The sequence below is a fragment of the Syngnathus floridae genome, chromosome 13, assembly GCF_059516105.1.
Source record: "Syngnathus floridae isolate MCC-2025c chromosome 13, RoL_Sflo_1.0, whole genome shotgun sequence".
In the NCBI taxonomy this organism is placed as follows: Eukaryota; Metazoa; Chordata; class Actinopteri; order Syngnathiformes; family Syngnathidae; genus Syngnathus; species Syngnathus floridae.
In genome coordinates this window covers 5527781-5553091 of record NC_142425.1, presented here as the reverse complement: position 1 = coordinate 5553091, position 25311 = coordinate 5527781, and the positions used below count along the sequence as shown (strand labels likewise).

The window sequence follows — 25311 nt, the reverse complement described above, 5'->3', positions numbered from 1 at the left end:
ATAATAATGCAATTCATGCTGTGCATGTTGCAACGTTCTACCATCATGGTTGAATCAGAAACAAACAAACAAACAAATAACTGATGAAGGCCGATGGGCTGATTCATCGTGGTGTACTAGTTTAATGTTTTGAATTTTTACATTTGCAATATTCAGCTGGGGACCTGGGCCTGGAATCCACCATTATCAAAGAGAATAAGAGAGCACCATGGTCTCAGGTGTTCTGTTACTAAGACGTCTTTTGAGCTTCTAAAACAATAAAAGTTGTTCTGTCTGTACAACTGCCTACACGATGACAATGCAATATGAACAGGACGATGTGATACTCATTACCTTGTCAACGTTCATCTCACATGTAATGTGGACAAATAATGCATTAGTTTTATTATATTGCCATGATGTTCAGGCAAAACAGGCCTTAGGGAATAATGGATCTTGAAAATCCAATTATTTTCAGTATTTGGCTGTGAGCTTCTTGTAAAAAGCATTTTAAATGATGAAAACATTTTTTAAGACATGATTATAATTTTGTTCTGTTCGTTTTGACAAGGTTTACAGATAGTTTGTTAATAGTGACATGATACTGGAATTTACCGCAAAACTTACCGCAACATTTACCGTAAAATGTCTTTAAAGTCCCTGTAAATATGTATGTGTGAATTTGACACACAACAAAGAAGAGTGTTGTTAACACTGCCAAATTTGAATGATAAAAAATGGCAAAATATATAAAACGAGGCATCCAACTCCTGAAAATATTGTCCTCACAAAATTTCGGCTTTCACCTGTCACTCAAATACACGCATTTAGCTAGCATATGTTTATGCTTCTTTATATGTTTTGCTGCAAAAATATATTTGCTTAAAGCCTGAAACAACAAAAAAGATACAAAGTATTGTATACAGCTTTTAACGAGCAATCAAAAATGTACAAACGCTTTCATACACAGAAATACAGGTTCCGTGTCCGGGGGGCGTAATCAAGATGTACTTGTTTCCAGTTGCGTAATTTAAACATACACGGCCACCACTGTGCTCCCAAACCGATTCAGCTTGCCCATATGCTCAGTTTACTCCACTACTTTTTTCCCCCATAAATTGGAGCTACACTGTGAGAATTCCAATAAATTAACCTGAGAAATAGTGAGGTTCCTACCTAAGAATGCTGCTTATCTTGACACTCACTCAACATTTTATTCATCCTTAATATCAATGTTTTTGCTATCCAATCCATCCATTATTTATATCTGATCATGGTTGAGCTGAAGTCGGTTGACTTTGGGGTGCACATCAACCAAATAATGTATAGGCACAGTATTTTAACTATTAAACTGTTAATAAAATTTAATAATGTGTATCATGCATCATTTGTTTCAAACAGTAACCATTTTAGATTCAAACAGTGGACATTGGACTCCCGTAAAAAAATTGTACAGCTCCAAAGTCCACTTTCCACTGGCTGGTCTCCTAGTCACCCTTTGAAAATCACCATCATGTCAATCCTGGTGTAACCTTTGGGGAATTAAAAGAGTTTTCCAGGACGATTAGACACAGGTACTAAATCTTTAGTCACCTCCTGCTAATCTCACCCTTAAAGTAGCTGTTCTCAAAGCTAAATCAAAGAAAGGCTTCCATTAAGCCGTGCACAGAAATAGACAATTTGTTTCAGACCTTTAAGCATTGTTGGACTTGATGTGGATTAACTGAGCAGCAATTAGCTAAAACAAATGAGTGGAAATTGTCATGTAGGTTAAACTTTGAAATACAATTTAGCAAAATGTTCTAGCTAGTACATAAAATAAAATATTTTCATTGTTTTCATAAATTCGTAACTAAATCAATGTTATAAAAATACTATTAGCCCATCCCAGGCTCCTTGCCCCTTACTCTTCTCCTTGTCACTTATTGAACTAATGAAACATTTTAAATTCACTCTTTTCTTTCCAGTATCAAAAGATTAGAGACCCTCTATTTTTTGCCTCATCACGATCAGTCACTCTTGGATTCTTGAGCAGTGAAAAATAGTCTAATCATTCGCATGTGAATTTGGAAAAGCTTGCATAAATATATAGAACATAATTATTTTTGTCATCAATTTGTCAAAAACCTCCTAAAATATGCATGTACATTTTTTTTTAAACATTGTCGAAGGGTTGTGTAACTGGGGGTTGAATTAATTGCCCTTGAAAGAACATGAATGTTTTTCCATCAACCAGAGGGTGTGTTGTTTGCTGAACCATGTAAAGATCCTGCCACCACCCTCCGAGTGCCTCACTAATAATTACATTCGGCTTTCATCAACATAGCTCACGTACAGGGACTGTTTGCAACATGACGCAGACTCAATAAAGCTGACCTGGGCCCAGCAGAAGGAGAAACTGCAGCGCTTAGACAGATTGCAGCTGTAGAAAGTTCATGCACCACTAGACTCAATTATAAACTACCCCGGAAAATTCCTGCTTTCCGAGAAAAAGAGATGTAAATTGTGTTTACGTTAGCCTTGTTGAGTAAACACTTGTGAGTGATGCCATGCAATTCATCATTCTGTCTGCAAACTATCGTCTTCCAAATGATCATTTCATGATTACTGAAGAATTATGTTCAGAGGTCTTTTTTTTCATTTTCCCAATTTTCCCAATGAGAATAAATAGAGTAAGTCTGAAGTATGAAATTTTCCTTTACAAAGTTCAGGAACCCTCCGTGAGTCGTTACCTTATCGTGGTGGAGGGGTTTGCGTGCCCCTATGATCCTAGGAGCCATGTTGTCGGGGGCTTCATGCCCCTGGTAGGGTCACCCATGGCAAACGGGTCCTAGGTGAGGGGTCAGACAAAGCATGGCTCACCCAAGCCCCTTATGACGAAAAACACAAATGGACTTTGTTTTCCCTTGCCCGGACACGGGTCACCGGGGCCTCCCTCTGGAGCCAGGCCTGGAGGCGGGGCTCGAAGGCGAGCGTCTGGTGGCCGAGCCTTCGCCCATGGGGCCCGGCCGACACGGATTTTCAATAATGAACACCATGTTCAAGCATAATGGTGTCCATGTGTGCACTTGGCACCAGGACACCCTAGGCCGGAGTTCGATGATCGACTTTGTAGTCGTGTCGTCGGATTTGCGGCCGCATGTTTTGGACACTCGGGTGAAGAGAGGGGCGGAGCTGTCAACTGATCATCACCTGGTGGTGGGTTGGCTCCGATGGTGGGGGGAGATGCCGGTCCGACCTAGCAGACCCAAACGCTCTGTGAGGGCCTGCTGGGAACGTCTGGCAGAATCTCCTGTCAGGAAGAGCTTCAACTCCCACCTCCGGCAGAGCTTTTCCCACGTCCCGGGGGAGGCGGGGGACATTGAGTCTGAGTGGACCATATTCCGCGCCTCCATTGTTGAGGCGGCCGACCGGAGCTGTGGCCGTAAGGTCGTTGGGGCCTGTCGTGGCGGCAATCCCCGAACCCGCTGGTGGACACCGGCGGTAAGGGATGACGTCAAGCTGAAGAAGGAGTCCTATCGGGCCGTTTTGGCCTGCGGGACTCCGGAGGCAGCTGACAGGTACCGGATGGCCAAGCGGAACACGGCTTCGGCGGTTGCTGAGGCAAAAACCCGGGCGTGGGAGGAGTTTGGTGAGGCCATGGAGAATGACTTTCGGACGGCTTCGAGGAAATTCTGGTCCACCATTCGGCGTCTCAGGAGGGGGAAGCAGTGCAACGTCAACACTGTTTACAGTGGGGATGGCGTGCTGCTGACCTCGACTCGGGACGTCGTGAGTCGGTGGGGAGAATACTTCGAAGACCTCCTCAATTCCACCTACACGGCTTCCATTGAGGAAGCAGGGCCTGGAGACTCTGAGGCGGATTCTCCAATCTCTGGGGTCGAAGTCACTGAGGTAGTTAAAAAACTCCTCGGTGGCAAGGCCCCGGGGGTGGATGAGATCCGCCCGGAGTTCTTAAAGGCTCTGGATGTTGTGGGGCTGTCATGGCTGACACGCCTCTACAACGTTGCGTGGACATCGGGGACAGTGCCTCTGGATTGGCAGACTGGGGTGGTGGTTCCCCTCTTTAAGAAGGGTGACCGGAGGGTGTGTTCCAATTACAGGGGAATCACACTCCTCAGCCTCCCTGGTAAGGTCTATTCAGGGGTGCTGGAGAGGAGGGTCCGTCGGGAGGTCGAACCTCGGATTCAGGAGGAGCAGTGTGGCTTTCGTCCTGGCCGTGGAACAGTGGACCAGCTCTACACCCTCGGCAGGATCCTCGAGGGTGCATGGGAGTTCGCCCAACCAGTCCACATGTGTTTTGTGGACTTGGAGAAGGCGTTCGACCGTGTCCCTCGGGAGGTTCTGTGGAGGGTGCTTCGGGAGTACGGGGCGCCGAGCCAACTGATAAGGGCGGTTCGGTCCCTGTATCACCGATGCCAGAGTCTGGTCCGCATTTCCGGCAGTAAGTCGGATTCGTTCCCAGTGAGGGTTGGACTCCGCCAAGGCTGCCCTTTGTCACCGATTCTGTTCATAATTTTTATGGAGAGAATTTCTAGGCGCAGCCGAGGCGTTGAGGGGGTCCGGTTTGGGGACCTCAGCATCGCGTCTCTGCTTTTTGCAGATGACGTGGTGCTGTTGGGTTCTTCAGGCCGTGATCTCCAGCTCTCGCTGGAACGGTTCGCAGCCGAGTGTGAAGCGGTCGCGATGAGGGTCAGCACCTCCAAATCTGAGTCCATGGTCCTTGATTGGAAAAGGGTGGAATGCCCTCTCCGGATCGGGGATGAGATCCTGCCCCAAGTGGAGAAGTTCAAGTATCTTGGAGTCTTGTTCACGAGTGAAGGGAGGATGGAGCGTGAGATCGACAGGCAGATCGGTGCAGCGTCGGCAGTAATGCGGACCCTGTACCGGTCCGTTGTGGTGAAGAGAGAGCTGAGCCAAAAGGCAAAGCTCTCAATTTACCGGTCGATATACGCTCCTACCCTCACCTATGGTCACGAGCTATGGGTCGTGACCGAAAGAACGAGATCTCGGATACAAGCGGCCGAAATGAGTTTTCTCCGCAGGATGTCCGGGCTCTCCCTTAGAGATAGGGTGAGAAGCTCGGTCATCCGGGAGAGACTCGGAGTAGACTCGCTACTCCTCCACGTTGAGAGGAGCCAGATGAGGTGGCTCGGGCATCTTATCAGGATGCCTTCTGGACGCCACCCTGGGGAGGTGTTCCGGGCATGTCCCACCGGTAGGAGACCCCGGGGACGACCCAGGACGCGCTGGAGAGACTATGTCTCTCAGCTGGCCTGGGAACGCCTTGGGATCCCCCGGGATGAGCTGGACGAAGTGGCTGGGGAGAGGGAAGTCTGGGAGTCCCTCCTAAAGCTGCTGCCCCCGCGACCCGACCCCGGATAAGCGGAAGAAGATGGATGGATGGATGGATGGATGGATGGATGGATGGATGGATGGATGGATGGATGGATGGATGGATGGATGGATGGATGGATGGATGGATGGATGGATGGATGGATGGATGGATGGATGGATGGATGGAAAGTTCATGGGAAGCAGGAGCTCAAATCATGACTGATCCTCACTTATTTAACTTACAGGAAATGATCCAATTTGTGCTTAATCATCAATGCAAACTCTTCCTTACAGAGGAATTATCATGAGATTACTGTCATCAAAACATTTATGATGACACATTAATTCTAAGGTCTTTGGGGTATTTGAATATTTGCGTAATTGTAGATTGTAAGCATGTTCTGCATTTGAACCCACGTTTCACTGCAAAATGAAATGACTAATAGTAATACACACTAATAAAAGGATATAGAGAATCAGGTTGTTGTACTTTGTGTTTGTGAAGGAAAAAAAAATGTGTGAGGAGGTAGAGAGAAACTTCCATTGTCTTTTTATCCAAAGACTTGTCGAAGGCTGGAACATCTTTTTTTGATTGACTCAGGGAAAGTATCAATTCTTTTTTTTTTTTTAATTAACTGAAACATTTTTCTATAAGTGTTCTGAGTCCTGTTTTGGTACAAGAAACTAAAAACAAAATAATGCTATCCAGAGAAAATTGTAGCTTAACGTTACATAGCTGATGTCATATTCTTCTTGTTCTTCTTTAGACCACTTATGCCTAATATCTGTCTTTATTGTTGTTGGTGGTGTTTTTTGTCCATTCATCCAAAACAAGAAAAAGCCAATAGACTGACCTCTCTGCTGTACAGCGACTTTCTTCAGAGATGAAGGCAATGCGTACCTGAAACACAGATGAAAGGATGGTTAGTGGGGATACAACAGAAGCAAAGCATCAGGGGAGAAATGTAGAAGATGAGAGTAGTCTGGTAAAAATTGGTAGTATAAGGGTACAAATATACGTGAAATATGGAACTAGCCGGTATTAAATTCAAAGTAAAAAGATGTAGGCAAGAAGGGATTTAATTAAAAAGGATGGAGGTTTTTGAAGCTTGGTTTCAGAATCCTAATATATTTGATTTCCATAAGGCATCTGACAATCTTTAATTTATTACTATCTTCTCTCTTTATTCATTTCTTTAGAGACACTTGGCTGTTTTGGTACCGCAAAAGTGTTGCTCATCTCTAAAATAGAAAACGACACTGATGATCACTCGCCGTTGCAGTCTTCTGCTGTTGCTATAGCTACCTTAACTCTCAGGTTTAAGACTTAATTAGCACAGTTCAGATCTGTTTCACAGCTATACAATAATATCCTGAATCAAATTACACGCAGGTGTCTGTTAAACAGAATAATGATATGTTATGATTAGTTTTTCAAATACATTGACACTTACTGTATCTGACAAACACAGGCTATCTATTTTAAAGGTGTAATGATTGATCTACTGAGTAACAAATAAGTGGTGATCAAATTAATTCATAATTATTGTTGATAGACAATTACCGTATTATCCGGACTATAAGTCACATTTTTTTTTCATAGTTTGGCCGGGGGTGGGATACTCAGGAGGAACTTATGGGTGAAATTATTAACATATTAATTTCACGTTATTTTCATACTAAACCGCAAGAGGGCGCTCTACGCCCGTGGAATGATTGGAACAGCAACTGTCGATGAGTCTGACGAAGCGCTGCATCTTCGGAGTTGTTTAAAAGTGACGCCAAGGAGGAAGATTAATGGAATCTTAAACCGTACTTTGTCTGGCCCCTCACCTAGGACCATTTTGCCATGGGTGACCTTGCCAGGGGCTTAAAGCCTCAGACAACTTGGCACCTAGGATCATTAGAACACGCAAACCCCTCCACCACGATAAGGTGACGACTCACGGAGGGGTCTTTTTCTTCTTTATTATGCATTTTATGGCTGGTGCGACTTGCACGCCGGAGCGACTTATAGTCCAGAAAATACGGTAATCATTTATAAAACTTGTTTTATTTAAAATTGTCCAAATTTGAGGAATTTCAGCCTCTGAACTGTAAACACTCTCAGATTTCTGTTGTTCATGAAACCAGACTACTATCTGTGTTCTTTTATCCATACTTAAATACAGGTTGAACAATAAACCTTAACTCATATTTTTGGAAGAGCAAAGAAACAGGAATGGCCAAAAAGAACCCCGACAAGCACAGAAAGGAATATGTATGTGAGCTTCACATCTAACAATTGCCTTATACTAGAAAAATCTTCACAAAGTAATGTCACAAAAATAAACAATGCCCAACATAGCTTCAGCATTGCAATTGCAAGAAAATGTCATCTCTAAGCAGTGTATACAATATGTGGTGGCTTACTATTTTAATGAAGGCTTACTATTTTAATGAGGGTAGCAAAACTGCCTTACCACATAGAGATTTCCCCTAATCCTGCTTTATGATAACCCATATTCTCTTTGTAACTATTCTGAAGTACCCGGGAAACAGTGGTACTTTCTGGAACAAGCAGCAGTTGGATAGCTGTCTGTGCTACTGAAGTCTAGAGTTCCGGCCACTTGAAAGGCTTGCCTCTTGGCATCTTCACTTGCATTGGAATCAATTATTTGTTCATAAATAAAAGGCCACAGTGACTTTAAAAGCATCAGGAAGTGCATGGGGACAGTCAGTCATATTGAGATCATGACATCATAGCAGCAAAGATGTTGAAAGTATGAAAAGTGAGATACGACATTATCTCAAATAATGGAAATGTTTTGTATTGATGAAGCTGCATTGTTTCATTGCAGTTATTCAAAGGGAGCAATGGTTAGGTACCTCCTGTAACACTAGGATTTCAACTGATCTGATCTACTATCAATCATTGACATCATTGATTAAGCAACTGTCAACTTTCCTTTCATTACATTGAAGTCACGTAACCTCTAGATGTATGCCTTTTGGGTTAATGTGTATTGATCCATCTATCAATCATGTCAAGAAAGACTTGCTGAAAGAGCAGGTATCCTCTTTTGAATTGATTACTTAGCGCTTAGATTTTTCCTTAATTTGAGACGTACACACTAATATCTACATTACAATGTTTTACTATCAGTGTGTGCAGTGTTATTGTGAGCCCCTGGGTGTGGAACAAATCACCATTGTCTATCTCCCTCTGTATTCACATTTTCGCACATGAATAATTTAGCCAAGTGAAATAATGTACCAATGACTTTGCAGCAGGTTTGTGTTTAACACTGCTGACATACCATTACATTGCCTTTAGACAGAATGCTCCTGAACTGCATTCATTTTTAAGACTCAATAAGTTTGTACAAAGATGAACAGTCATGAAAAGTTTGCCATTCTAAAATGTCTTTATTTTTAAATACATGGACATTTATAGTTTTACAACAATTTTTAGACTGTGGAGTGTTCAAGAAGAAGATAATAGATTTGTTCTTGAGCTTTTTGCAGGACTTTAAAATGGTTGATAATGAGTATGAATAGCAGATCATGTGGGGACAGACCAATATTACAGCATCTGTTAAATCCATTGCTTTTTACAATCTGTGAGCTGGCACAATTCAATAGAGCACCCTTGGTTGCAAAAACTCACTACTTGTGTTTCAATGTCATTTTGTATGTTGGGCAGCTGTCCAAGGTAAAGCACATACTTCCACAATTGCGCTTCAAAACACTAATCCACACTTTTGTTACATCTTGATTGAATAACGAGAATATGTTTTATTTAGGAGCAAGCCAAGTGTCTCCAGTTGCTGTTTGCCTCCTAACTGGAGCTAATATGAGGAGCAGATTACTCAATTTCTGGCCTCCTTTCACAAAGGCAAAATGAAGTCCTCGATCAGAAAGTGTGACAGACCACTGTCCTCCAGAATCAATAATTTTTTGATAATTTCCCAACATGAGAAAACAAAGAGCAGCACTTTGGCCATGAGAAATGCAGAGCATCTTTGCCTTGAACATGAAAAGAAATCATATTCAAACCTTTTACCATACAAAATGCAAAGGTTGTGCAAAACCTAAATATTCCTGCTTCAGTTCCATTGTTGGATTTCTCAATGTTAAATACATGCAGCACATACAGAATACTATTTCTTCAGAAGGATCAATAAAGTTTCAAATCACGTAATCTTTTGGGAGTTATTCATTAATTCAGGCTTGCTCCACACTCACCAAGATATTTGAGTGACACTTCCTGTACCCTTTCAGTGACATTTTTGTAATGTGTTTTAAAAAGTGTCAGAGACAGTATTAACAAGCTTTTTATGAGAACATTTTCGATATTTTAGTGATGTTATGCAAGTTTTGATCAATCCGGGACATTGGAAGTCTTTAGCAATCTTTGATTGCATTGCATTCTAGGTTGACGATGCAGCTGGCAGCTGCTTCAAGATGACATGAAAAACATTCACTCATCCACTTCAACATTATCAATTAACAGAAGTGAAATTATAAGGCATCAAAGTATGGCACAGCTGTGAAAGAGGCAGACATGAAAAATGCAACTCAAACTCTTGTTGGCCTAAATGAAACAATGTATGTAAAACAGATAAGGACTGTTTCATCTACAGGGGAGAGGGGGGTGTACTACCTTGCCCGTATCGGGTCTTCCAATTAGCTAAATTAAGAAAAATCCGCTAGTTATTTACGGTTTTGAGGGTTAACCATCTCACCACGTAATATATGGTGCATATAATAATAAACACTGTCAATAATAATATCCATCCATCCATTTTCTGTACCGCTTTGTCCCCTGGGGGGTCGCGGGTGTGCTGGAGCCCATCTCAGCTGTCATCGGGCAGTAGGCGGGGGACACCCTAAACCGGTTGCCAGCCAATTGCAGGTCAATAATAGTTTTTCAAATACAGCCCTCTGCTTTTAACATGACATACAGACATGAACCATTTGTACAGTGCATATACTTGCTTGGGTGTGAGTTCCTTATACAATAATGTTTAAGAGACTGATAAGGCTATTCTTCATAATACACTACAGCACTCCATAAATAAACGTAATGCAAATTCCATTCTGAAGTGTTTGGAATAGATTGTGCAAAATGAAGGCCACAATCCCTTCCATTGAATACAAATGCAGCTTTGTCGGTGAGCGTCTGTAACCAAGTGAGAGGGCTCTAATTGCCTGTATTACTTCTTGCTACATTTCATGGTCATTGAAGCCATTGTGTACAATGATATAAAGCATACAAAAGTAAAATCTACAGGTCGGAGGCCTAGGAGTAACGTCATGTAGCTGCCATTCTGTTTCAAATAATACTACACGTAGTGTGTTGGAGAAATCTGAAGGATCATTTTAACAACCTTTGTAACAGATAAATACGTTTGTATCAATATTAAAAATAATGCTCTACATAATTCAGGAAGCTACTTTTTTCCAATTAAGTTTTTATTTATTTATCTGATTGATCTGAATGACGATCTGTAAAAAAAAAAAGTAGAAAAAGAAAAGAAAAACTATCCTATAACCTATAAACTAGAAACTACAACTGTGTCATTGTTTTACAATGCTGTTCTCTGTGTTACAATATAAAATGTGGGATTTTTTCAAAGCTATGCCACAAAGCATTACTGAGTAATGCTCTCTTACTAATGAACTGGCTAATAATTTGATGGCCAAAGTGCAATAAAGAGAAAGGTTTCTGATGCGGCTTATAGTCCGGTGTGGTTTATAGTCCGAAATTTACTGAAATGTATTGAATTCCTTCTATAAATAAGATGGTAAACACAATTGATTTAGGTTCCAACTGACAAACAGAAACTACTACAGTGCACACACAGAACTCTCCAGGTAAAAAAAAAAATAATAATAATTTTAATACCAAAACCTATTGTTTCCACATCTAAACTTGAATTGAGACCTGCGTAACATCCTTTATCCACATCTTTCCCAAGGTTATGATAGTGTGAAATGGATTCATACTTTGCTCCATTAAACTAATTGCTGACTTAAGCTGCAAGATCATGTGTCTGCCAAAGGCCCCATGGACCCCTTGGGGCTCTCTTGAGCAGCACAGCTGACATCTACTGCTGCTTTAGTGAATCTGTGGCTCCAAATGTGCCAGTATTTCCCATCAGGGGTCTTGTACACAACTTATCACCCCAACCCCCTGCCTCCACTCGCATACAACCTTTGTATCCCTTTATGTAGGCCTCTTTTGCTGGCTTTAGATCAAGGACACATGTGTGCGTGTATTTAACTCTTATACAGGTAATCTGTGAAAGGCTATATTTCCGTTATGGCAGTTCCTTTGCTGCGATATGAGATTTTACCACAGAGAAAAATGAAACAGTTCAAGGCTTGTCAACAAAAGTAAAAGGCTGTCCACACAGGGAGGTCTGTCAATACAACCTAAATAAAACTCATTAATTCAACATCATAATATAAAGGTATCATTCTGATTCCATTAGTTGTTCATCTTATCAAATAATATTTTTTTTGTAAACAAAAGACAAAGTTAGACATTTTATTGATTGATAAATGTATGAATTGATAGGTTTGACAATGACTGTCGGTAATATGATTAGCAATTAATTAGAATATAAGTGGCTTGGATCAGATGATTTCAGTAATGCTCTTCAGTTGACCTCTGAATCCTTACATGCATGAGTGCATCATGCAAGTCATTAGCGGGGACTAATAAAGAGAGACATGGATGTGACTAGCTGTACTCATAGATTTTTAATGCACATTTGGACTTGGGCATGTGCAGATGTTTGAATAAAGATCTACCCTCAATGTGTCTAAATGTGCTCACTTCTTGGGAGCTAATTGGTATTTCCCAGTCCTATTATCACTGCTTCCAATCTGTTGCCCTCATGAAGATACTTTACAACAGAAACCATAGGGTTTATAAATACACATTTTAAATTTGCAGCTTGGTGACAGCTCGTTTTTTAATGAGCAGGCAGAGATGAAACACCGGTGTTTGGCAATGGAGCCAGGTGTTAGGATAGAGACAAGGATTTAAAGTATATAAGAAAAGGCCCCTGGTGGCATCTCTACGATGGAGAACACTTTCTTATAGAGATGCCTTTTGTATGTGGAAAAAATGTTGGCCGGCTAATGAATACTAATGAATTGTAAGTGGTTTGACGTGCTATATCTGCAATACCCCCAGAAATGACAGCATAGAAATTCACACAACTATTTGTTGGACTTAGTGGAATAGTGCCAACACAAATGTGGCGTGAGGCATCAAGTCGCTCAAATTGTTATCTTTGATTTTCTACTATACGTGATTCAGTCATGTAGTCCACATTACAATAAGTACCGTACTTTCCGGACTATAAGGCGCACCAGACTATAAGGCGCACCTTCAATGAATGGCCCATTTTAAAACTTTGTCCTTATATAAGGCTCACCGAACTATAAGGCACACGATTAATGCATCATGTCAGATTTTTAATCCAAATCAAATCATTCTCCATTTTATCTTTTTTATTTCAACTTCATACGCAATAAATTATTTTATAATCACATAATAATGATCCATTGTCTTTTTGATTCATGATTCATAGTATTCAGCGGGCCACTTATGATTGATTTCACGACACAATGCTTCGGGCCAGTTTAAATTTAGGAATTTGGTCCATATATAAGGCGCACTAGAGAAAAATTTTGGTTTTTAGGTGCGCCTTATAGTCCAGAAAATACGGTAAATAAAAAAAAAAACATGTTTAAACGTTTCCATAGACAGCTGATGACTGATTATCGAGCAGTTCTTGACAATTGCACCGGTGATTAGCTAACTCACTCCAATGTGTGGCAAATCAGTTGCCTTGATTGGTTTGTGTTAGTTGGACAAGCCAACTTCTAATTAACAGTTGCAAGTCACGTGACTCGGCCTTGTGGGGAACAAAAAGTAATAGGTTCCCTTGAGTAGAGCCCATGCATCACAATTCTACTTGTCTTTCCACTAGAGGCAAAGTGAAACAAAGGCAATTTGAGGTAGGAGGAGTACTCAGTTCTTGACCCTTGCAGCAGCAAAGCCTTTCCCATGGCCCCCTCTTTGGCACAGTGTTAGGTCCACAGAGCAGCTGGGAATACCCTCAGTCTCCAACAGAGCCCAGATGTTCCTATTGCCCCCTTTCTCTCTCATACACACGCACTTATATGTTTTAAACTCTCTTTTGGTTTGTCCTAGTGAGGAAAAATTGGCAAAATTGGATTCCAGATGCAAGATGCTTGCGTTCATCTGTTCATCATAAAACTCTGGAATGATGAGAGCTGGGAATTGGGGATTTATTTTTTGGTCTTTGCCACAACAGAAATGACTGTCAAAATGTGTTTGACAATTTTGCAAAGCATTCATGGGTCCTAGATGTAAATTTGGCAACGTAAAAAAATAAAATTGACTCAGTAACATTGAGTGTGTGTGTGTGTGTGTGTGTGTGTGTGTGTGTGTGTGTGTGCGTGTGCGTGTGCGTGTGTGTGTGTGTGTGTGTGTGCGTGCGTGCGTGCGTGTGTGTGTGTGTGTGTGCGCATGCGTGTGTGTCTCCATCCATCCATTTTTTTCACCGCTTTGTCCCCACGGGGGTCGCGGTCATCGGGCAGTAGGCGGGGGACACCCTGAACCGGTTGCCAGCCAATCGCAGAGCTGTTCTTTAATGAAGTTAGAAAAGATTGGGCACTTCTTCTTGACTTCTGATATAAGGTTTCTCAAAAAATGGCACTCTTTTCTATCCTAACCCTGTTCCAGATAGAGGTGCAGATCCAAGATCTTTTCCAGACATTTTTTGTACATTGTATTTTCAGATTATAGATTTCAGATAATTATTCACAGAGTTCAATTTTTTCAGGTTTTCCTTTTCAAGTGTGAAATTGTACAATACTGTTGATTCCAAATGTTTGCGTGTATATCTATGCTGATGTTGACAGCATTTAATACCAAGTAGCAGACGCACTCAAATGTGATGATTGAAGTACAACAAATAGCAAACAAGCCTTCATGACTCAGTTACATTTTCAACTCTCTTGCTCTCACATCACTGCCTTCCTTTCAACAATACTCTGACTATACTTTCATTCTGCTCACTTAAAGAGCCAGCGTATTCATTCATCATCCTTTCCCTGCGCTGTGCCCCAAACCATTGTTGAATCGCCACAGCGGGAATCATCAAGGCCAAATAGCTGCTGGCGGGAAAGGCCGACTAAACAACCTTGCAGGCCTGTGTGAGCCTTGTTCAACCACAATGGGAGGTAAGGTAGTCACGAAAGGAGTGAGAGTCTGGAGCACTATCGATTGGCAAAAGCTGATGGGCTCAAATAACAGTCAAAAGGTTGATTGTGCCATGTTGCATTCATTGCCACTTTTTACTAGTAGTTTTCTAGGAATAACATCCAGCCGAAAACATGTCCAGTCAACCCTATTTGCTGTTTCATTTGGAATGTCAACAAACCATAGTTGGAGGCTTGTGTCTGTGTTTCAGCACACAGATTGCCAACATTCAAGTGTTTTATTACATGAGACAAGAAACAAAACAAAATACATCTTTGTTATAAGTATATTTAATATTAGCAGTTTTTTTCCGGTGCAAATTGCTCGCATTAAGTCATGTTTAAGAGCCTGATCACCTGAGAAAAGCTACTTTTCATTCTCTATGCTTGTGCACTCAGGCTCCAATATTGTTACTTTTTGAAGAGAAGTGGAGTCATTATTACCATGAATGGCATTAACGTCACAAAATCGTTGACACATTTCAATTATGTTAGTTTGTCAAGCTGAATCTAAAGTTTGAAACTCCATCTGATCAAAGTTGACTAATGAGAATGAATCATGGCATAGAAAGTGGAAACATATACTACATGTCATGTTTGTGATCAACATACAAATTTGAATGATCTGTGAGTGGAACATGGCCAGTGAGCCTTCAGTAATGTTTAACTAAGAACCATTAATAACATTGGATTTAGATTTGCAATTTTATTTTACTTTTAAGGGCATTTTGAGAGAACTGCTTGGTGGGAGGGAGGTCTATGGTGGTAGATTAACTATCAGTAGTTTCCAATGGCAACCAAACCTACAGGCATCTCTTTTCTTATCCCACTGGTGTTATTTTTATCACAGGATTTTTTTATTTGAGCCATCTAAACATTCCTTATTTTTTGTTAATGAATTTATCAATCATGTCGATCATAATAAATGAGCGTACCATTCATTAAAAGGTAGACACATATAGGTGTGTGTCTCAAGGATAGGTAATCCTTGAGCTTAAGTTACATATTGAGGTAAAATAGTCGGTGGTTAATTAGGAGTTTGTTCCATGGAGACTAAGTGGTGAATAATATCATTGACCACAACATCATTGACTTAATCGTTTTCTCCTTTGCTTACTTGTTCACCCATCTGTTTTTTGTCTTTTTTTCCCCTTGTTTTCTCAAAATATTGACAAAAGACTTTGGCAATTATGCTGGAGACAAGATGTTATATGGATGTTAATGATCCTCATCGTGAAATGAAATTTGTTCTCATATATAACAGAAATTAGAGTATTGTTTTGAATCGTAAGTTACAAAGATGCACTGCAACTTTGCAATATTATTATCACGTATGTATGTTCATTGTATATATAGTCCAAGTTAGAGGGCTTAGATTCATAAAAGTATTGATTTTCTTCTACATCTTCAACTTTTTTTTAGCTCATCCCACCTTTGATAGAATAAAGATATGGTACACATGTTAACTCAAACCTTGACAATTTGTCAGAACTACAAGGAATATTTTCAAATGTTTCTGTTTTCCTTTTTCTGATCTTTACAAAGTCATTGTGACATACTAATGTTGATGGGTAAAAGCTGCAATTGGTAAAAGATGAATATCTGCAACAGTAGTCCTGCACAATTACAGACGGCAACAATTCACTTCTAAGGGAGCATTAAGAAATTATGTATTCAAAGCTGGAACACAAAATATTTGATTCCACCCACGCATAACATGCAAAGTGCCAACAAGTGTTGCACAGTAGAACAACAGTGGTGAAGTGACCGGGGAGATAGCCTGGGGATTGTGAGTGCGAAAGAACAGATAATAACTGGTAGACATGAACGAGTGACAGTGTGCATCGGGGTTGTGGGTGAGTAAAAAGCATGAGAAAGGTTTAGGTTGCCAGAGATAGAAGACAAACAGAACGGAAGAAGAAAGGGTGAGTGGTGGTGTGTCTAGAGTGTGGGTGAGAAAAGGAAAGGAAGATTTCATTTTATAAATAAAACTGCTGTGCAAAAAAAAAACAGTTTAACCAAGTATTTCACAAAATTATACAAAGCCCAGCTTGAACACGTGAAATTCGGGTGCTTGTTATGGAAATGTCTCCATCAGGAAGAAAAAGTAGAGAAATCAATAAAAGGATACAAGTGGTGATTTTCCACTCACTCCATTAATGCAGCACATTAGCAAGACTTGAGAGCTCTCTACAACAAAACAGAGGAAGCAAACAAACAAAATTTCCTAATTAATTTTAAAAAATGACATGAATTAAGTATGTCATGTATGAACTGAAGATTAAATAAAATCTATATGGAAATACAATTTTTCTTTTCCCATGTACATGTACAGACATTTATGTTGCACCATATAATAAAAAAATAGAATATTTGTGTGAATCTATGTATTTATATTACATCTGTACGTATTTTGATATTTCAGTGCTCGTGTCGGCATATCACACATCATAAATTGCACTTTCCTTATTCAGTCAATTGAAATCCCACATTAATATGACTTGATCAAATTTGACATTTGAATTTGTTTGGTGTTTTCAGTAGACCTAGGATTGTGAAAACAGAATAGCTCCTGGTTCTGGGAACAAAACAACACTTTTCAGTCAATCAATCAACCAATCAATCAATTTGTAGAACACTTCATACAATAAAATGCAACACAAAATACTTTACGTAATTAAAAACAATACACCCCCCCCCAAAAAATATCCCACAACCCACCACCACACCTGTAGTATTATTTAAGTTGCCTACTTCACTCTGTGTTCTTCCCCAATATCATAGCCTGAGCAAAGGGGATGTTTTCATTGACACTACATTTATAAAAAGTGATTTTGACAGTGGAAACTCGTAACCCTACCCCCACCCTTCCCCATTATTCAGTGTCTTATCTTATTAGTAGTATGCTGCTGTCACCATGCAATCATTCCCATGCAAGGTACTCAAGATATGGATTTTATTCCCACTCACTCTTAGAACACCATGGTTAGGAAACATGGGTCAGGGCAAAACATCAACGTCAATTCACTGCACTTTACCACTCCACCAAAGGTTGAGTGGGATCCAAACATTTTCCGCCTTTTCAATTAAAGTATTCTTTGGTTGAGTCTTCTAAAATATATTTCTCCATTTCTGCAGGCAACAATATCATTCAACACGGATAATTATGAAATTTGATTACACCCACAAATATAAACACAACAGTCAGAGACAATCAGCCACTGATTACAGGAGGATCATTTAGAAGAGATGCATAATATCATCAGCTGTATGAAATAGGTTGGTGCCAATCCCAAAGACAACCTTGGAAAAAAGAGAATAGATAAATGTTGATTTTTAAGGGTGGAATAAACGATGCATTTTCTGCAGACCTGCCATACAAAATAATCATTTTATAATCATAACTCTAAATATATTCACATAGTAGACGTTCATAAAAAACACTTTTCTTTTTCATTCATTCCAGACGTATCAAGTACCACAAACAAAACCTGAGATACAAAATACGCAAACGTATTTGTATGTCCATTTCAGCGTTTGTTTCTTGGTTTAAGCCCCGATACGTAATAATAATCTACTTTTTATTGTTTCATAACATTTCTGTTGCTCATGGGTTTCTGACCAAGGTGTGAGTAGGCTTGCTTGAATTTGGAAGGGGCAAAGTGTTCCTTGGCAGCCATTTAGAATAGGAGACTGAGGAGGCGTATCAGTTACTGACAGAAATTGAAGTGCTCATGGTTGGAGATTAGAGAGTAGATTTTGTTTGGTTATCAAAGCAGAGAAAATAGTAAATTGAGTGTCAATTTTGTTCCAAGTGTTGGCTGCTTCAGAGAATGTTGTGAATCTCATAGAGAAGAAAAAGTCAGAAATAATTTAAACCAAATAAAGGGTTTGGACGTTAAGGTGGAATGAAAACTTAATAAACATTTGCATCCCACCGCCAAAGGAAGTGGCACAGCTATAGTGGCAATGACACAAAATACTAATTATTTTTTTACGCAAAGTGCTTGAAGTTATGAGACAACATAAATCGTACAAATGATGTTTACAGTCCAAACTGTCCATCCTGTTCATGCCAGACTGCAGACTGCAGAATAAATGTTAATATTATTTAAAAAATGACAACAATAACTACATTTTACAAATGTCACAATAAATCTGTGACACAAGTATATACAGTGATCCCTCGTTAATCGCAGATAATCGATTCCAAGACCACCCACGATAGGTGAAAATCCGCGATGTAGAGAAAATACATTGTTACGATAGCCACACACGACTTATATGAAACTTGATTGTATTTTTAAACACTGTATTGTATTTTATCCTATCCTTTGTGAATTTGCTAACCCTAACCTGCCATTTCTGCACTCAGTGGGTCGGGGAGATATAGTGCTAAGGCCGTGAAAAGTTTTTTCATAGGTGGTCTTCTGTTCAAAAAAATGTGTCAACATACTGAAGGGCATCCACTGGCAGCCCTCAGGTGGACAGTGCAATATTTTTCATTTCCACCTGAAACAAATATTTAATTTGTCCTGTTTGTTTGTGTACAGTACACACAATTACTAGCGGTCTTAAAGCACAGATATATTTTGTTATGTTTAGAGAAGAAGAAGGTCTTTCAAGCTGAAAATGTCATCACATCCTTGTTTTGTTAGATTGCTGTCTTCTTTACAAACGTATCAGATAGATCACAGTGACCTTGACAAGTTCTAACTGACATTTATTGCAGCTTTTAAAGAACAATATGATAGCTCACCAAGCTGGTACATTTCAGTTTATTTCAACTATTCATGTGCTTTGGAATAGACTATATTAAGAAATTGTATCATAACACAATATAATTGGTTCATCTTTGAGTCTAACCAAGCAAGACAAAAATGTTCTTACACTGTTTCTATGATGACATACGAATCTGAAGAAAAGCCTTTTGGAGAGGTCATGGTGAACTCTAACCACTAATAAGTTCCTTCAAGCTCAAAATACAGTGTCATGAAAATTGGTAGAAAGGTGTTTCATATATAGATTGATACATTGTAGTTGCTGTTTCAATTGGAATAAAAAAAAAATACACATCCAAAATTGTTGCAATAGCCTATCAACAAAACAACAATAGATATTTGCATAATTGTAGAGTATTCCATTTTGCCAGGCACTTCCATAGGTTTACTTGAGTGCATAAATAAACATGCTTGTCTACCTTTCTCAAAGACTGAGATGAGACATGTTATGACCCAGCATTTAAACCTTTTCAATGCGATTTGGCCTGAATATCTACTGTGCTTTCAAAGCCTTATGCTGGGAAAAAGATGGATTGGGAAAGTGGATGTGGTTACCAAGCACAATGTCAGTGTCTGTGTGCTCGCCCCTCCCTTTCTGTGTCTACTCCCAATCTATGTACTAATCACAGTCGCCTGCCTCTCGTTACCTGTCGCGTATATAAGTCCTGTCTGCGTGTCACACCCCTGTCGGATTGTTCTCGTCTCTTGTCTCTCGTCTCCTTGTTTTTAGTCTGCAGTCTGTTCTGTTCCAGTCTTGTTTTGTCGTTCTGTTTTAGTCTTGTCCCTAGTCGAGTCTCTAGTCTGTCTTTTGAGTTCTTCAATAAACCCTGGTCCAAGCTGCATTTGGTCGCCCAGCTTCATCCGCTCCATGACACACAAAATCTGAAGGCATCCTCCATCACGTGACTTTTTCTGCAACCTTGACCAACCTTGACCTTGAGCAGTTGGAAATATACATTATATATGTAGCTTTCACTTTTTTTTTTATCCAAATAAAACACGTACTAACAAGATCGCCTGTCATCTAAACGGTTCAGAGTCACAGAAACTAGTGTCGTTTTCATTCGCCTTTGTTGTACATCTACGAGTGATTATAATTTGTTATTCTTATGTGGATTATTATTATAATCATTATGATTGTTATGATTATTGTGGTTATTGTGATTATTATTATTATTAATGTCACAGACTTTATAACCTGGAGCATGAGTGATACAATTTAGATGTGTGCTTCCTCCAATTATTCTGACAGTCTCTAAAGAGTATGAAAAATCGTGCAGGATAATAATAAAATAGTAGATAGACCGATATAATGTATGAACAGTGTGATTGGGATCAACTTCCAGGTGCTGTCACAGATAAGACCTGAGGCATGTAACCTCTTTTCTCCATGGACACATCAAATTGCAAACCATCTACTCATGGTACAGCCTGAGAGAAGAAGAAACCTATCCAAGGAGAATTTCAAGGACATCTTTCTGAAGAGGCAAAAGGACCCAAAGTAAGGCATGAGACTGAAGGATTTTCCAGCTTCACACCATCTGTCTCAACATGTTGATTGGAAAATGCTGGGTATGTGGTTTCTGGAACAGCGCAAAGTTTGAACCTTGACTGAATGGTTTATTTCACATACAGAATGTGTTGCCGTCCACAGAACCGAAGGGATTTTCAGCAGCCTCTGTTACTTCAACCCCAGAGGATGGAGAGCCTGTCACGGAGACCCCAGACTTTCTGATAGAAAGGTGTATTGGTGAAATTAAGGTCTTCAAAGTATTCTCCCCACTAATTCACAACACTACCCATCCCCACTTAAGTCAAAGATACCCAGTCCTTGCCGTTATGTGTTAATAATACCATTAATATTCGCAATTGATTTGTGAGAATCAAGTAAAATGTTTTTTAAAAGATAAAGTGGCTGTTGGTTGAGATATTTTTGTGCAATGTTTGTCCACTAAAAAATAAACTAATAAAGTTAAGTGAATCACCAAGTTAAACAGCAAAAAGCTGCAACTACTTGCTTCCTTTTTTCTGAGGATAGTAATTCAAACGCTAAATCTGTTTTTAGCAATACAGTGACTTTTTCTAACACTGATAGAATTGGTTTGTCCCAACTGAGTTCTAATATTCAGCTGACTGTACAGTCCTACTGGTACACAAAGTTATTCACCCTGAGAGCACTACATGCAGAATATGATTTATGCTTAAAAACCTGATGGGTGACAGTTTGTCAGTGGGACAGGAAATTTTATTTTCAGCTCCTCAACATCAGCATTCATTGAGGCGTCCCTGTGGCGCATCTATATGGTGTCACATTGTGAATTGTTTTCTTTTCTTTTGCAAAACAGAAAAGAACAGTTTAAATGTCCTATATATTTCTTTTAAGTTTTTAAAACATGACAAAGACAGGTATACACAATATACATAATGATTATCAGGGATGGGGTACTTTTGGAGATATTTTGCCAGTCCGTCCTCCATCTTTTGTCCGCGAACCGGGGACCCTTTTGTCCTCATCCGTCCATCTTTATTCATTTATAATCGTCCATCCGTCCTTGTCGTTGAAAAGGGCTTCTGTCACAGGTCCATCTCTCCATCCAGTGTCAGTCCGAAAACAAAATAGTCATAGTCCAACAGATGAGAAACCAAATTGATTAAAAGGGTGGAGTGCATATAACAGAGTACAGGGTGTCCATCCAGGATGGACAGACACTTTCTTCCCTGGGATGGAATGCCCATTTCTATTAATTATATTCATTAGTATTTAACCAAATGAAAATGAAGCTTTAAAAAAAATAATTACTTTCAAATATACATTTGTGCATGTTGCTTATGATGGTCCAAAAAATGCTCTGGAAGTTTGTGTGCATGCTTGGACATGGAAAATTAAACGGAACATTGGAGCCAATCGTGATTGAGGGAAGGGTGGACACACACACACACACACACACACACACACACACGCTCAGTGGTCAGTGATGAGGCACTGAATGCATGTGGACTATTCACATCAACACCCTCACACCCAAAACCTCCTGCATTTCAATGTTATATGTTGTCAGGTATAGATTCTGTGTAAATATTTTATGGAATGTAATTGAACAGCGCTGCACCATCACATTAAAATTCATGCTGTTTGTGCATGCTGAATATTTTCACACAAATGATTGTAATGGAAATGATCATGTGCCAGAGCCTGCATGCATAAAAAAAGGCTGGTGGTTCTCAACTAAGTGGCTCAGATGCTAAAAAGGATATATTTTATGGCCCGAGACAAACAGGAGATTTTCCCAGTTTTGTGACTTAAAGCTATTTAGATGCATAGTTTGGGTATGCTTCACCAACCACATTAAGATTCCAAGTTTTTGCAGCCAGTGTTAATTTTTATCCAGTGTAATAGTTTAGAACGATTATATTATTAAGTTTTGCGTGTAACCATAATTGGTTATGCTTGACTGAAGAGCTGTGTTATTGATTACAAATTTTTATCCATAATAAAACCTCCTAAGTACATGGCGACTATCCAAACACCCTGCACAATGAGATTTTACCTGGTGTGCTCAGTCTGTTGTTGCAATGGGGCTTTGAATTTTTAATGTGTTAAATTTAAAATATTATTAAAGAGTTACTTTACTAACTAGCTATTTTCATTCATAGAAAAACAATATTTTGTCTATGATTAATTTGATAACAATTATTTTTCATGTACTACGGAAGTGTGGCACTGCCAACGTGGAGTTAAACCGTATCTGCATACATGTTTGATCGTCTTGAATCTTGAATGTACTCGAAAACATGTTCAAACGTATTTACAAATGTTTGAACGTACCCGTAGCTAAATGCTAAAGCATTTGGTTTACATTATACCAATATGTTAAAAAAATAGAAGAATATTCATAAAATAATAAATCAAAATATAATCTATAAATAAAATAATAAATAAATAAAATAATATTCACAAAATAATGAATAAAAATAGAATATATAAATTAATAAATATAACATATTATTTGTAATGTTCTGGTTTTATCACTGCAGGCCATGATTTTTGTTGGGGATTTTTCACACCAAAATACACATACGGAAGTATCTAGCCTGTGTTTGCCAGTCAAAACATTTTCACCCCACATTGTCAGCTCCGTGTTTCTGTAATGTACAATTAATAGACACTACTTCCTGTTGACTGAAAGTGTCATCACAGTTCATCAGAACTGAGTTAATCACCAATCACGGAGGGTTTGGTCATGGGACATTCACAATCGGAATGATGACTTATTGTTAACTGAGTTCTGAGCGAATTATACAACAGCAGGTGTCAAATTGTATTTTAAGATATTAATTGTACATGAAAAATAATGATGCTCAAATTCAAATTAATTTTGAAAAAAATATTATTTTTTTATAGCTGAATATTGCTAAATATAAGTAAAACATCCCTTCGATTACACACTGTTGTTTATATTTGGCCATTATCTTTGTTCAGCCCAGCAGTCAAGTACACATGTATATTACTGTGCAGCACAAATTGTCATATCAGTGCTAAATTATTCGACATAAAAGAATGGAGGAAGGAACACCCCTGCTCATCCCAAATGCACTGCACATCATCATGCTAATTGACTCTCCTTTGAGATGGTCCTGAACTTTCCTGCAAAGTGGGGAGGCATGTTCAACAATGACAGCCATATGCCAGTTATCATTGAATGAATATACAGAAGCGCCTCATTAAATACAGAGCCAACAGACTCTGCTGTCACGATGGTTAACCAGGGCTGCCTGTCTGGTGAATTAGGGGTCCGACCCCTGGTGAGTGCATTTGGCAAAATGCATGCCCTGGCATGATGCTCCTTTAGAAAGATGCAAGGCAAAGGAGTGTTTGGACCTGCATTCAATATGTAGCGACTTGCAAATATCATCTTTCATAATTGTGATTAAATATTATGGGTATGCTCAGACACTTGATTAAACAGAGAAATGAAGCGGAATTAAATGTGTAAAATGTTAATGTCAACAACCATTATAATACTGCACATAATTATTTGCGATTTTATCAGTCTTGCTACTTTGATTACTGACACACATGCAAGTTCCCAGATGCTAGTCTATGTATTTAGCCATACCCGAACACCGCAGCATTTCATTGAGTCAAGATTGAAGATGAACTGTATCTCACAATGACCCATATATCAATGTCATTTACAGAGACTTGAGTAAAAATTGTAGGATAGAGAATAGATTGTTTTCAGCATTACTTCAACAAGGTGTATGTATTTTATTTATTTTATTGTATTTGTATCGTATTTTTATTCAAACGTATGACAAAATAATTGTTCTGTGCACCTTCCAACATCAAGTTGTGTAGTGAGGACAGTTTACCAACAAACTGTGATAAAATTTTAAATATTATTTCATATTATTATTTGAAATTGTAAATCTGTAATACCACATGCAAATATAACAATACAAAAAATATTATTTAATATTATTATTTGAAATTGTAAATCTGTAATACCGCATGCAGCAGAGTTAGAGTAGTAATCCTTCTTGTAATCCTTCTATGTTAGAGAAACATGCAACTGCAGCTAACAGCTAACACCATGCTCGAAAATCTTTACGATGACTAAACCTCAGCAGATGTGAGAACAGATAATAGCCATGGTTTAGTATGTTTGCAATTAGCATCCTCTAATATGGTCAATATTTGCTGCATTGAGTTTTCATTTTGGCACATGATGACAACATTTTATGGCGTCGTGCATGCATTAACTTTCATTTTGGTTGTTTTCTTGCAATCATCTTGGTGCTTATACTATATGTAATTTGGGGTTTACACTTGCAATACTGTGACATTACTGGTAATTTTGGTCAATATATTCCTGAAATGAAATGTTTACAACGTTTCATCACTGTATACAGTATATTGTTGAGA

The 25311-nt window shown here is 39.1% G+C and overlaps 1 long non-coding RNA gene across 5 annotated transcripts in view; it reads right to left on the bottom strand.

Annotated features, from left to right (window-relative positions):
- Positions 1-5978: 5978 nt before the first annotated feature.
- The window catches only part of LOC148388298 (uncharacterized), a 154410-nt gene continuing 135077 nt past the window's right edge, over positions 5979-25311 (bottom strand). For 3 of the 5 annotated variants that reach the window (XR_015862135.1, XR_015862134.1, XR_015862139.1), the window contains 2 exons: positions 16757-16794; positions 5979-6217 (listed from right to left, as the gene is read on the bottom strand). This is a non-coding gene — a long non-coding RNA (uncharacterized LOC148388298). Of the gene's footprint in view, positions 6218-16756; positions 16795-17515; positions 17908-25311 lie in introns of those variants that run through there. The other 2 variants (XR_015862137.1, XR_015862138.1) reach the window with 2 other exon arrangements.